The sequence below is a fragment of the Chiloscyllium punctatum genome, chromosome 39 (genome assembly GCF_047496795.1).
Source record: "Chiloscyllium punctatum isolate Juve2018m chromosome 39, sChiPun1.3, whole genome shotgun sequence".
NCBI lineage: Eukaryota > Metazoa > Chordata > Chondrichthyes > Orectolobiformes > Hemiscylliidae > Chiloscyllium > Chiloscyllium punctatum.
This window is the reverse complement of record NC_092777.1, coordinates 66,140,215-66,153,984: the sequence shown is the minus strand read 5'-3', so window position 1 is coordinate 66,153,984 and position 13,770 is coordinate 66,140,215.

Genomic DNA, 13,770 nt, shown 5'->3' with positions numbered 1-13,770 from the left:
GATCCTAAACAGGAACCTGGCTCGGTAGATCATATATTTATTTGTTTTTGTTTTAACAAAGTAATTTGTCACTGAAAGATAAACACACATTGCTGGTGATCTTGCTCTTAGAGTATAACGGAGGTTTGTGGGTTCCTGCAGAGTTGAAGGTAACTAATGTAACTGCACTATTTAAAAAAGAGTGATAGAGACAGAACAGGGAATTATAGGCCAGTGAGTCTGACGTCAGTAATGGGGAAAATACCTAAGTCCATTGTCAAGGATCTTATAGTGGAGCACTCAGAAAGAGGAGAAATCAGACACAGTCAGCTTGGATTTACAAAAGGAAGATCATGCTTGACAAATCGACAGTCAAGTTGATTTATGGAGCAAGCAGATGTCATTTATTTGGATTTTCAGGAGGCTTTCCACAAAATCCCATGTCAGACGTTAGTGTATAAAATCCATGGAATTCGGGGTAGTGTATTGAAATCAAAAGTAAATTGGTTTTAGTGGATAGGAAACAAAGTGTGGGAATAAATGGGTCTTTTTCTGAATGGCAGGAGGCTCCAGCTATTCATAATGTTTGTTAATGATTTAGATGATGGAACTAAGTGTAATATCTCTAAATTTGCAGATAACACAAAGCTGGGTGGGAGAGTGAGCTGGGAGGGGGATACAGAGATATTGCAGTGTGATTTGGACAGGCTGAGGGAATGGGATGATGCAGTATCATGTGAATAAATGTGAGGTTATTCTCTTTGATAGCAAAAACAGGAGGCAGATTCTGATTTGAATGGCTGTAAATTGAGAGAGGGGAATGTTCAATGAGACCTGAGTGTCTTCACGTGTCAGTCTCTGAGTGTGGAGGTACAGGGCAGAAGGCAAACTGCATCAGGAATGCATCTGGACCAGATATACCCAAGGTTACTACGGGATGTGAGGAATGAGATCGCTGCGCCTCTGGCGATGATCTTTGCATCCTCACTCTCCACGGGAGTAGTACCGGATGATTGTAGGGAGGCAAATGTTGTTTCTTAGTTCAAGAAAGGGAAATAAGGAAACCCCTGGGAATTACAGATCAGTCTGTCTTACATCTGTGGTCAGCAAGGTACTGGAAAGGATTCTGAGATATAGGATTTATGACTATTTGGAAAAACATTGTTTGATTAAAGATAGTCAGCATGGCTTTGTGAGGGGCAGGTCATGTCACAACAAGCCTTATTGAGTTCTTTGAGGATGTGACGAGATAATTTGATGAAGGTTGAGAAGTGGATATGGTGTATATGGATTTCAGTAAGGCATTTGATAAGGTTCCCCACGGTAGGTTCATTCAAAAAGTTAGAATGAATGGGATACAGGGAAATCTGGCTGTCTCAATACAGAATTGGCTGGCTGAAAGAAAACAGCGAGTGGTTGTGCATGGAAAGTATTCTGCTTGGAGGTTGGTGACCAGTGGTGTCCCACTGGGATCTGGTCTTGGGCCTCTGCTCTTTATAGCTTTTATAAATAACTTGGATGAAGGGGGTTTAGTAAAGGTTAATGGTGTTGTAGATAGTGTCGAGGGCAGTTACAGGCTACAACAAGACATTGTCAGGATGCAGAGCTGGGCTGAGAAGTGGCAGACTGAGTTCAGCCTGGATAAATGTGAAGTGACTCATTTTGGAAGCTCAAATTTGAATGCTGAATACAGGGTTAATGACAGAATTCTTGGAAGTGTGGAGGAACAGTGGGATCTTGGGCTCCATGTACATAGATCCCTCAAGTTGATAGGGTTGTAAAGAAGGTGTATGGTGTGTTGTCTTTCATTAATAAGTGGATTGAGTTTCAGAGCCACAGGGTTTTGCTGCAGCTCTATAAAACCCTGGTTAGGCCACAGTTGGAATATCGTGTCCAGTTCTGGTCGCCTTATTATAGGAAGGATGTAGATGCTTTAGAGAGGGTGCAGAGGGGATTTCCCAGGATGCTGTCTGGATTGGAGGGCTTGTCTTATGAAGAGAGGTTGAGTGAGCTTGGGCTTTTCACACTGGAGAGAAGAAGGGAGGTGACTTGATAGAGGTGTACACGATAATGAGAGGCAGAGATAGAGTAGATAGCCAGAGCCGTTTCCCCAGGGCAGAAATGGCTGTCACGAGTGGTCGTAATTTTAAGGTGATTGGAGGAAGGTTTGGGGAGATGTCAGAGGTCGGTTCTTTACACAGAGAGTGGTGGGTGTGTGGAATGCACTGCCAGTGATGGTATTAGAGTCAGAGACATTCGGGACATTTAAGCGACTGCTGGACAAGCACATGGATGATAATAAATTGAGGGGTGTGTAGGTTAGGTTGATCTTCGATTAAAATAAATGCTCAGCACAACATCGTGGGCTGAAGGGCCTGTACTGAACTGTTCTGTTCTATGTTCTTCTCGGGAGTACTGCTCTATACAGCCATCATGTTCCATGTTCTTCACAGGACTAACACTATCCAAAGTTCAAAGTGAAACTAAAAGTCTCTCAGATGGGCATCTCACTATAAAAAAATCTACAACTCTCTCATAAAACTTTGAGGCCTCATTTGGCCCCTTGTTGAATAATAATGAGGGACCCAAAACAAACCAGAGTCCATTAGGACCCAAAACATAATCACTCTTCAGCCTGGCTTCGAAAACTGTTTTCAAAATAAGTTACTGTGGTTACAGAAGCTGTTGCAAGCTAATTATTAATTTCAGACCCACAGGAAAATCCATGAGTTACTAGGTCAAAACCAGAAATCCAAGCTCACAGCAACTAACACTAATATCAATTGATAGTATTAAAACTAAAAAAACTAATATTATACATTTAAATCCCACAATTTACATCACAATGGGTTCCTTAAACTTATGCCTTCTGCTTTTGAGGTTTTTATCTGAACAAATCAGAACTCCTTCCCCAGTTCTAACAGATTTGGAGACCGTTCATCTAACAGCACCTCTGCTGTTAAGGACCTCTTCGATCCAAACCAACTCACACATGCCCTGACCATTTATGAATTCTTCTGATTTTCTGTATGAATTGGCTCCTGTTATGATACAATAGCAGTGCTTTTCCTAATGCACTGAAGTTTTTGCCTCAAGGGTTTAAAGATATAATTAAAATGCACAGAGAAAAAAAAACAAATCTTCAGACAGCCCACCATCGCTTACTGAAAACATCCAAAATGAAACTAAAGGCTTTGCCTTCCCTATTCTTAACACACAATATGGAAATATAAACCACACCAAACATTATCCATCATTCCTCCACTATAGCATTCAAGCTCACAAACAATACAAATGTATCATGAACCAGCTTCACACTATGTTTGTGGTGATTGTAACAAGGTCAGCCTGTTGGATCTCATAGAATATGAGTTCCCTGATTGGGGCTGTTAGATTAGACAACTACAGTGTGGAAACAGGCCCTTCGGCCCAACAAGTCCACACTGATCCTCCGAAGAGTAGCCCACCTAGACCTACTCCCCCACCCCACATTTACCCCTGACTAATTACCCTGAACATTGGGGAATTTAGCATGGCCAATTCAACTGACCTGCACATCTTTGGACTATGGGAGGAGACCGGAGCACCCGGAGGAAACCCATGCAGACACGGGGAGAATGTGCAAACCAATTAACCTGGCCCAGTCAGGGATTCTTATGCTCACTCTAGGAGTCAGCTCTGAGCTTGCTAGGTCAGTGTTACAGACTGTGCATGCATTAATAAAAGGGGAACCTGGTGACAGGATATTAGCCTTTGAAGAGCTATTTCGATGCTGTCAGCTCTGAATCTGCCTTTTACTGATTTTGAAATTATTAATTCACAGGATGAGGGTGTCACTGGCTACGCCAGCATTTAATACCCTTCCTAACTATCTTTGAGAAAGGACTGGTGAGTTGCTTTAGGTGAGTGTATGTGGGGCAGTTACATTCGCAGGATTGACAGGAAGGGGGTTCCAGGATTTTAACCCAGTGATGCTGAAGGAACAGTGAGAGTTCTGTGTCAAGATTAGGGAGTAATTGTAGTTTAGAGGGGTCCTGCCGGGAGTGGTGTTCCCATGTATCTGCTGCCCTTGTCCTTCTGAAGGATGTGGGTTTAGATGATGCTGCTAAAGGACCTTAGGTGAGATGCTGCAGTGCATCGTGTTAATGGTACACACTGCAGTGGGAATTGTGAAGGAGGTAGATAAGGTGCGGATTTTTCCAGTCTGAAACTGGCTGTAATCTCTCAATGAAGCTATTTTCTTGTGCAATTATGTGGCACCATCCTTCAGTCATCTCTGTTCATTTGTAAGAAGCTCATATCTCTGACCTTCTGACCCATGACTGAGAGTCACCAGTGGGAGACTGACAATAACTGATCGAATCCTTCACACAGAATGTTCACAGTCATTCCATCCACGCCTGGGAAACAATTGTGATGATTATTGAGTTTTAGTTTAAGGTCTGAGTTGATTCATGCATGAGACATTGAAAAAGAGGCTCAAAAATCACCATTGGTCTTTCTAATGAAATAAGCTCAAACAGCAATTCTTTCAATAGAAGAATGAGTTTGGCAGCCTTCCCTATATTTTTTTCCTTGCGTTCCTTCGAAAAAAAGATGGAACATTAAATGTGATCTTAAACATGAGAAAGATGAGGAAGATAATGGTAAAAAAATGGAGACTCTTGATCTTGACTTCTCTATTGGCAGAACAAGGGTGATTATCCTGTTTGGGTAATTCAGCAAGTAATAACCTAAAACTGCATAAAAATCAATCAAAGTTTATAAGAGTGGAATAAAAGACAATCTGAATCGAGAGAAAAAAAACTATGTTCTGCATCTCACAGCCTAATATTTATTTTTAATAGTTTAAGGAGCTGTATTTGACACCTTTTGAATTTAAGGTGATATTTGTTGAGTTCCCTGATAGGAAGCTTAGATGGAACCGAAGGGAATTACCAATGACTGTGGAATAACGTTATTAATTGTCTGGAAGCTGCAGGTTTTGGGTAACCTCAAGAGGGAGAAAGGAATTGCAGGTGAAACTGATATGGAACATAAACACCAGTATGGATCAGAGGGGCTGAATGATCTTCCTGCATACTGGAACATTCTGTGTAATGACAGGATACGATGCATAATTAATTATTGTCAATCAGGCAAATATCATTTTGCCAATCAACAGCGTTGAACAAAGTCAAAATTCCTGCCTCACGTCATAAGGGTGTATGAAGTATGAAACTGACTGTTTCATACATTATCTCTCCACACTTCAGGCTCACTGCCTTTATTCCTGATGAAGGGCTTTTGCCCGAAACGTCGATTTCGCTGCTCGTTGGATGCTGCCTGAACTGCTGTGCTCTTCCAGCGACACTAATCCAGAAACCACACTCAGCTTTTAAGCCTCAATTCAGACCCCTCCCCATCATCATTCTGTTTTCATCAGAGAACGGGAGGAAGAATATGGAATTTCCCTGTCCATGCTGTGAACTATTTGTCAAGAACCAACTTTGTAGGAAATGCTTTGGAGGAGCCGGTGTTGGACCGGGGCAGACAAAGTTAAAAATCACACAACACCAAGTTATAGTCCAACAGGTTTATTTGGAGCATTAGCTTCCCCCACCTGATGAAGGAACGGTGCTCTGAAAGCTAATGTTTCCAAATGAACCTGTTGGACTATAACCTGGTGTTGTGTGGTTTTTTTAACTTTGTAGGAAATGTAATTTTCCTGATTGTTACTCCATTGTTTGAATGGATCCATCAGAAGGACAATTGAGCAAACAGGTGAAACTGAAAATGGTGCAGGGAAGGATATGGAGGTGAAGGAAGATGTAGATGAGGATGGAGCAGATGGGTAAAAGAGGGGAAAGGGAGGAGGAGGAGGAGGAGGAAAGTACAGAGGACAGACAGAGTAGGACATGCCACCAGAAGCTGGTACTTGGTCTGAGGGTCAGTGCTGTCTCTGCCCTCCACAGGAATGACCAGCACTGTCACAGGAAGTCAATGACCTTGTACACATTGCCAGGGTAAGTGCCACTGTGCCACCTCACACTCACTCTACCTCTGCAACTGTACACACCTCCCACTAAGTCTCATGTTCTGCCACTCCCACTACAGCCCTCAACATCTTTTCTCACTTGCTGTCAGGCCTACCTCAACCTCCCACAGCACTAATCCTGCATGGCCTCTGCACTGCCTCCTCAACTCCCTCAGGAAAGCTCACCACTTTCCAACATGTTCACCTGCACTAACTACCGTGTCACTTACCTTCACCTCGCCTCCATATCTCTCTTTCTCTCATTCCAGGGCAATGGGATAGAAAGGTCCCAGGCAGAGGACTGCATCCGGATGTAAAACTCCACAGTCCATGAGGAGGGAGTCCTGGTCCCAGTGGGAGGGCACTGTCTTTCTGGGAATGCCACCAACCGAGTACCACTGTTCACTCCAGTGCAGCTCTCTCAGCTGCTTGAACCCACTGGCTGACTCACTTTCCTTGTGTCTTGCAGGTTGCCCCTGCACCTTCACCCCCAGCTCCTGCTGAAACCACCTCCTCCAGCTCTGAGGAGCAGTGATGCAGTGGCTCAGATGGAGCATCAGCAAGGTGGACCCCTGACCCTGACCCCCAACCTGCCCCGTGACCTTGACCTCACCCCCATGCCCCCTTGTCCCCTGACCCCTGAACCTGACACCAACTCCTGCCCCCTGACCATTGGCCCCAACTCATCGCATGCCCCTGCTCCACCTTGACCACGTTAGACCCCCCCCCCCCCCCCCCCCACCACCCCCAACACCGTGGAGCCACAAGACAGAGCGTGACCCATTCCCTGGAGCCCCTGACCAAGAACATCCCGCAGCATCACAGCAACACAGTTTCTCTCTATCTGCTGTGTCCGGCCTGCTCACAATTTTGAAAACCTGGATTAAATCTCCTCTCAGCTTTCTTTATTCAGGGGAGAACAGCTGCACTTTCTTTCAATCTGTCCTCATCCCTGAAGTTTCTCAGTCCTGGAATTTCTGATAAACCATTTCTGCTTCTCTCCAGGCTGTTCACTTTTATAATGAGGCACCCACAACTGTCTACAATAATCCAGAGTCTTGTATAAGTTTAACATTATCTCCTTGCTCTTGTATTCTATGGCCCTATGAATAAAGCTGTGAACACTGTGTCCTTTATTAACTGCCCTCTCCCTGTCCGGCCATTCTCAACGGTCTGGTTTGTTGTTCAAATCTCTGTTTTGAAATTTTTAATCGACCTCCAGCCTCAACAGATATTTCTGGGAGGGAGAGAGTTCCAGATTTCCGCTCCCCTTTGTGTGAAGAAGAGATCTTTTTGACATTGCTGTTGAATGGCCTGTCTCAAATGTTAGTCCCCTTTGTTCTGGCCTCTCCCTGACGCAGAAAAATAGTTTCTCTCAATCGAGGCTATCAACTCCTTTAACCATCTTAAGCACTTTGATCTCCATTGTCCCTAGATCTTCTGAATTGTTAGATCTGCAAAGGAAGGTTTGACACTCAATGATTGAGGGACTTCAAAAGCAGAAAACGTAATCCTTGCCTTACATCCATCTCCCTGTGGAAAGTGTTTGTTGTGTCTCAGTGTCCTCTAGCTGACTGTGAGATAAATCCTGTTGTCAATGCAATGAGAGGGGTTATTTATCACATGTTCTTTTGGAGGGTGATGTATTTTGTAATAACACAGTTGCCTACATCCCTTGAACCAGGGGCAATGAGCAAGCTCTTGATTGATGCTTACAATTGAGTTTAAACCTCTCTATCCGTTCTGTATCTCTCAGTCTTTACCTGTGAAAGTAGCACTCACAGAGCAATGACTCGCGAGGTAGTTAAGAATAGAGCTGTCATGCGCTTCTGGCTATTTCTGTGCAAGCCACAGACATCTGCTTTCACACAGATTCCCGAGAGAGTACCTCAGGAAAACACGAAAGAATAAATCAAGTTGTGAATTGGATCACAGGACAGTGAGTACAATGTAGGCCAGTTTAACATTGTCAACAGTGTGTTCATTAACCTCCACTAACTCCAGATCCTTCCTTTTTTATCCCAGGCCAATACTCCCGGTCCCATACTGACAGAGTGCTACACTGTCAGAGGTGTCTGCTTTCAGATCAAGCATTAAACACAAGCCCCTCCACCATCCCAGCCGGATGTACCTGGGAGGGGTAATATTTCACAGCTGAGACAGGAAGAATGGGAGTCTTCCCAATGTTCCAGGTAACATATGTAAATATCAGCAATTATCTTCCATATTAGCTTCATTCTGAAGAAGACTCAAAATGTTAATGCTGTTTCTCTCTGCCTGACCTGCTGAGTTCCTCCAGCGATTTCTGTGTTTGTTTCAGATTTCCAGTATCTACAGCACTATGCCTTTCTTCACAGATTATCTTGTTGTTCATCATATCGTTGTGTCTGGAGGTTTGCTAAACCTGTCTAAATCAGCTGTCATCTTATTGACTGACTGTCACTGGGTCAAAATCCTGAAATTCCCTCCGTCAGGCAACTGTGGGTCAACCCATAGCACATGAACTGCAGCGGTTCAAGAAGGCAGCTCACCCTCACAAGTGTCTTATATAAGTTCCACATTATCTCCTTACTCTAGAACTCTATGGTCCAATTAATGAAGTCATGAATATTATATGATTTATTTACTGCTCTCTTTGCCTGTCCTGGTCACCTTTGTGCACATATACACCTAGCTCCCTCTGCTCCTGCACTCCTCCTGTGCCCCCTATTTTGTATTGCCTTTCAATGTTCTTCCTGTCAAACTGCATTACCTCACATTTCTCTGCATTGAAGCTGATCTGTTCTACAATGCTGGCATCTCTCTAATTTCCCTGCAGCCTTTCCATTACTTGGTGTTCTATGGACTGCTGCAAGCAATGTAATTGTACTCTGTTTATTCTGTAGATCCAGACAAGCTGACTCACTGAGGCGGCTGTTTCAAACAAGAGTGAGGCCTGTCGCATCTCCTGTAGTCATTTGGTCATGTTACTAACCAATTGTTACAGAATGTCTGTCCTTCAATTGGACCAGAGCAGACTGCTTCCTGCCTTCTCCCTCACACACTAAACAGTAATTGGAAAGAATTGGAAGTGAAATTCACTTACTCAGGGAATTCCAATATACAATTATGTCAGATCATCATTACTCCAGCAGCTCATATAGTTGTGAAGGGAGAAATGAACATCACCTGCTTTTCAGGCTTCACTCTAATCCTGACTCCATTCCACACTGCATTCTGTGCCTTCAGTCCAACTCAGAGTCGGTTGATGTATATGTCTATGTTTCCTTTCCTAATTTCCTTTTCTGAAATCACATTAAGCTCAGTTCTAACAATCTGCCTGGGTCTTCTCAGCATCGCTGGAATCACAGAATCTGACAGCATATGAAGAGACCATTCAGCCCATGGTGCCTGTGCTGGCTCTTTGACAGAGCTCTCACTGCCCCCTGCCCTTTCCCATTTTGCTGAAAATGTTTCCCTTTCAACTACTTGTGTAATTGTGGAAATGATGTTCAAATCTGATTCTGGTCTGTTTGGGCAGTTTCAGATCACAGTGACATTGCTAAGTATTGACACTTCAAAAAACATTTCATTGGCTGTTAAACTCTGAGATGTCCAGTGATCATAAAAAAGTGTTGCGTGAATGCAAATCTCTTCCTTTAAGGTAAAATAACGTCTTGCAATCTCCTCTGTCCTTTTTACTCTGTCCCCAGTAATCAATTCTTTCACAATAAGAAACAATTTACCCAATTTATTCCTTTTCTCAGCAAGTTTTGAGAAGAGCAGGAAATGACATCACCACAGGAAATTACATCACCAACCCAAAGAAACCCAAACATATAAATAGAAAGCAGGAACCATCAGCAGTGCTTCATCTGGAGGCTCACTGAAGATGTTACTGAGTATGGTGGCGAAAATGAACCTTCCAGCCCAACGAGCAAATCTACATCCATTCCTTTGTCATTTTGATTGAATCTCCCCTTAACTGTCTTTATTCTGAGGAGGTAATAAGATATGTCATACTTATAGTTTCATTTTTGAGTTCTGAGAGGAGTGACAATTTGTTCAGAGATATGTCTATATGCATTCACGTGAGGTTTTTAGAAATGACAAAAGTTTGCTTTAGAAGCAAGAGTAGAGAGAGAAAATCCAACAAGGTGTCTGAGGCAAAGACAGAATCACCCAGAAGATCAGTGAGTTCAGAAAGAAGAGTAGGGCATTCCGAACAAATGGCCTGTCACAGCGGCAGTGAAATTCCGCAGTTTCCTGAACAGTCAGGCCTGAAAAGATGAAGGGACTTTCACTCAGTTAGAGACAAGATCTAAAAAGACAAGTCAGTGCAAGAGGGGTTCATGGAGTCCATGTTAATAAATGAGTGAATGTGTTAGCAATTTAAGGGTCCCAAGGAGAAGCATGAACTGAAAAATTCAAGTGAATGTAGAAATTTGCTGAAAATAAACCAATTATAGCCATGTTCTCGTGAAAACAGGATGACCCTTTGTGAAAGTTTGAGAATTGGTAAGGTTGTTGTTCAGAGTATTTGTGGTTTTTTTGTAATAAGACTGTTTCAAATATTTTGTGTACAATATGATATGGTTCATAGTTTTTTTAAAAAATAAGCTTTGATGCTGCTTTGTTAAAAAGTACATCATCTGTCTCTTGTGAATACAGTATAAGAACATAGAACAGTACAGCACAGTGCAGACCCTTCTGCCCTCAATTTTGTGCTGGCCTTTTATCCTACTCTAAGATCAGACTACCCTACATAACTTTCTTTTTACTATCATCATCCATGTGCCTATTCAAGAGTTGCTTAAATAACCCTAATGTCTCTGAATCTACCACCACCCTAGCAGTGCATTCCACTCTCAAATGGGCCAAATAGCCTAATTCTACTCCTATATGTTATGGCCACAAAGATTGGCTTCCAATGATAATAGTCAACTTCCCCTGTAAAGGTGCAATTCAGCCACAAAGAATTCTCCCCCAAAGGTGGTATTTAAGCCCTAGTGACCAGTTTTACATGAGCTCTTGTTGGCACAGAAATGCTTGATGCCCTGATGTCAAGGTTAGTTACTAGGACAGAATATTTTGAATGAGACCAGATATCTCTGACCTTTTTATAAGTGTATAGTGGCTTATATACAATTTCAGAAATTAATGATTGACTCAATATCAACAGATTGACTCAAATGAAGACAATGATGACTTACATTTTTTTATAGCATCAAATAGTTCAGCAACTGATCCCTATGATAAACAAATTGTAAAAATAAATTTTGATTTGTCAAGGCAGATCTCACCCTGGGACCTGACATGTCCAATAACACCATCAGCTGGGATTATAAGCAGAAAAAATACATTTCAGTGGTAAAAATAACATGCACTGTTCAATTCAAATGAAATGATTCTTTGAATCCAGAAAGTAGATTCTCAAGATGGGTTTTGCCCGACATCATTAGTCTCTTAATGTCAGGTTTTGAATGAATTCAAATTCCACCATTTGCCATGGTACGGTTTAGACTTGGTTCCCTAGAACATTGCCTGGTCCCTGGCTTAACTTGTCAAGCAATAATACCACTAGGACACTGCCTCTCGTTCAGTATCTGAGGAGTTGCAAATGGCGCTGAACATTGTGCAATCATCGGTGAACATCTTCACTTATGATGGAAGGAAGGTCATTGGTGAAGCAGCTGGCCTGAGGAACTGGAGCTCTGTGTCACAGTGGTAGTGTCCCTACCTCTGAGGTGGTGGTCTGGGTTCAATCTCACCTACTCTAGAGGATGTGCAATAACATCTCTGGATAGGTTTTTCAGGAAAATGCCTCCCTTGAGGAACACCTGAAGCTCAGCTAACTGACCTCCAACAACCACAGTCATAATAATAATCAGAGCAAAGAACTGTGAATGCTGGAAATCTTAAACACAATTCATGGGGGCGGGTGGGGAGTGGTCACAGGGAGTGAGTAGCAGATGACTCTCAACAGTCAGACTGTGGTCTGTCTACAGGCATTGCACCAGAGTTCTGGGGTCAGAATTCCCAGTTCAAAGGTCACAGGAGACTGCAGCTCCTCAAAGTACAAGCAGCCAATCAGGAGCAGGAATAGAGCACCTGACCCCTCACCCCTGCTATACCATTCAAACAGAATAGTGCCCAGTATCCAATTAATAAACAAAATTATCAGATGATTTGGATCATCCTGTTTAATTAGGTGTCTTTGTGGAAGTTAACTCATTAGAGGTATATTAGAGAGGCTGGGGAAGTGCTGTTTTTAGATTCAGCTCCCTCTTGTTACTTAAAGTTGTTAAAATGTATTGGTGAATTCAGGAGAAGAATTCATGACAACTGTGAGATGAAATTGGAGCCTCTGAAACCAAGAACCCCAAGTGTAGTGCTGTGTGGAGATATCAGAGCTACCATTAACCTTCCTGATTGGTGTAGGTTGGGAACAACATTAAGAAAGAGGCTAATTCTTATTAAAATGTGTCTTTTAATTAATTCAAAATCATTAGCAATTAATCAACTCTTAATAGCACTTTAATGAGAGAATTTATGTGTCATTGGTGAGTGTGTTATCAGTTTGAATTGTATTTCCACTGCTGTTTCAGACTGTGTCCTTCCAAAAAGATGATCCTACGGTTTGTACTCCCCACTATTCTGATAGTTTCACAGTGTTACCAACTCCATAAGTGTTGATAAACCACTACATCTTGACTCCAGAGCAGTCAAATCCACTTTTGCAAACGTTAGCTTGCCTTTACTGGAGGTCAGGGAAAGAATGGAGAGCTTCCAGCCGTGAGTGAAGAATGGGCAGACTAGATGGGGTGTGTCAGAAAGAGAAGGCTGGGCTTGGCTGCACTGAAGAAGGGCTACCTGACCTGCTACAGGGGTAAAGGCATATAAAGGGTTCAGTGGGATAGATGCAGAGAAGATATTTCCACTTGTGAGAGGGCCAGATCTTGTTTTTTAAATGGCTCAGCCAGCATTTATTGCCCATCTCAATTCAGAGTCAACCACCTTGCTGCTGGTCTGGAGTCACATAGAGGGTAAGGACAGCAGGAAGGACATTCCCTAAAGGACATTATTGAACTAACAATGGGTTCTTAGTCATCATTAGAATTTAAATTTCAGATTTTTATTGAATTGAAATTTCACCAGCTGCTATGATTGGATCGAACCCCAGGTCCCCAGAGCGTTACCTGGGTGTCTGGTTTAATAGTCCAGCAAAAACACCACAAGGGCTGTTGCTAGCTTGTTAAGGTAAGAACAAAGGACACTGGAATCAAGAGGAGTCCATTCAGCCTGGCCACCAGCCAATCAGGTCAAAGCTGAGGTAATCTTGGCTTCAACACCTCCTTCCAGCCTGCTCCTCACAATCCTTGATCTCCCAGCAGAACCCAACCAGGTGGGACATAGTTCTCCAGAGAGTGGGGGAAATATGGGAATGTGAGACTAACTCCGACAGGGAGCAGGGGGGAATGTGGGACTCACTCCGACAGGGAGCAGGGGGAATGTGGGACTCACTCCCACAGGGAGGGAGGGGAGAATGTGGGACTCACTCCCACAGGGAGAGGGAGAGGAGGGGGGGGGAGAATGTGGGACTCACTCCCACAGGTAGGGGGTAGGGGGTAGGGGGTAGGGGGTAGGGGGTAGGGGGTAGGGGGTGGGGAATGTGGGTCTCACTCCTACAGGGAGCTTGCAGGAGTGTGGGGCTCACTTCCACGAGGGGGGAGGGGGGAGTGGGGGGGGGGATGTGGGACTTGCTCCTACAGGGAGTGAAAAAGGTGAACATTGTA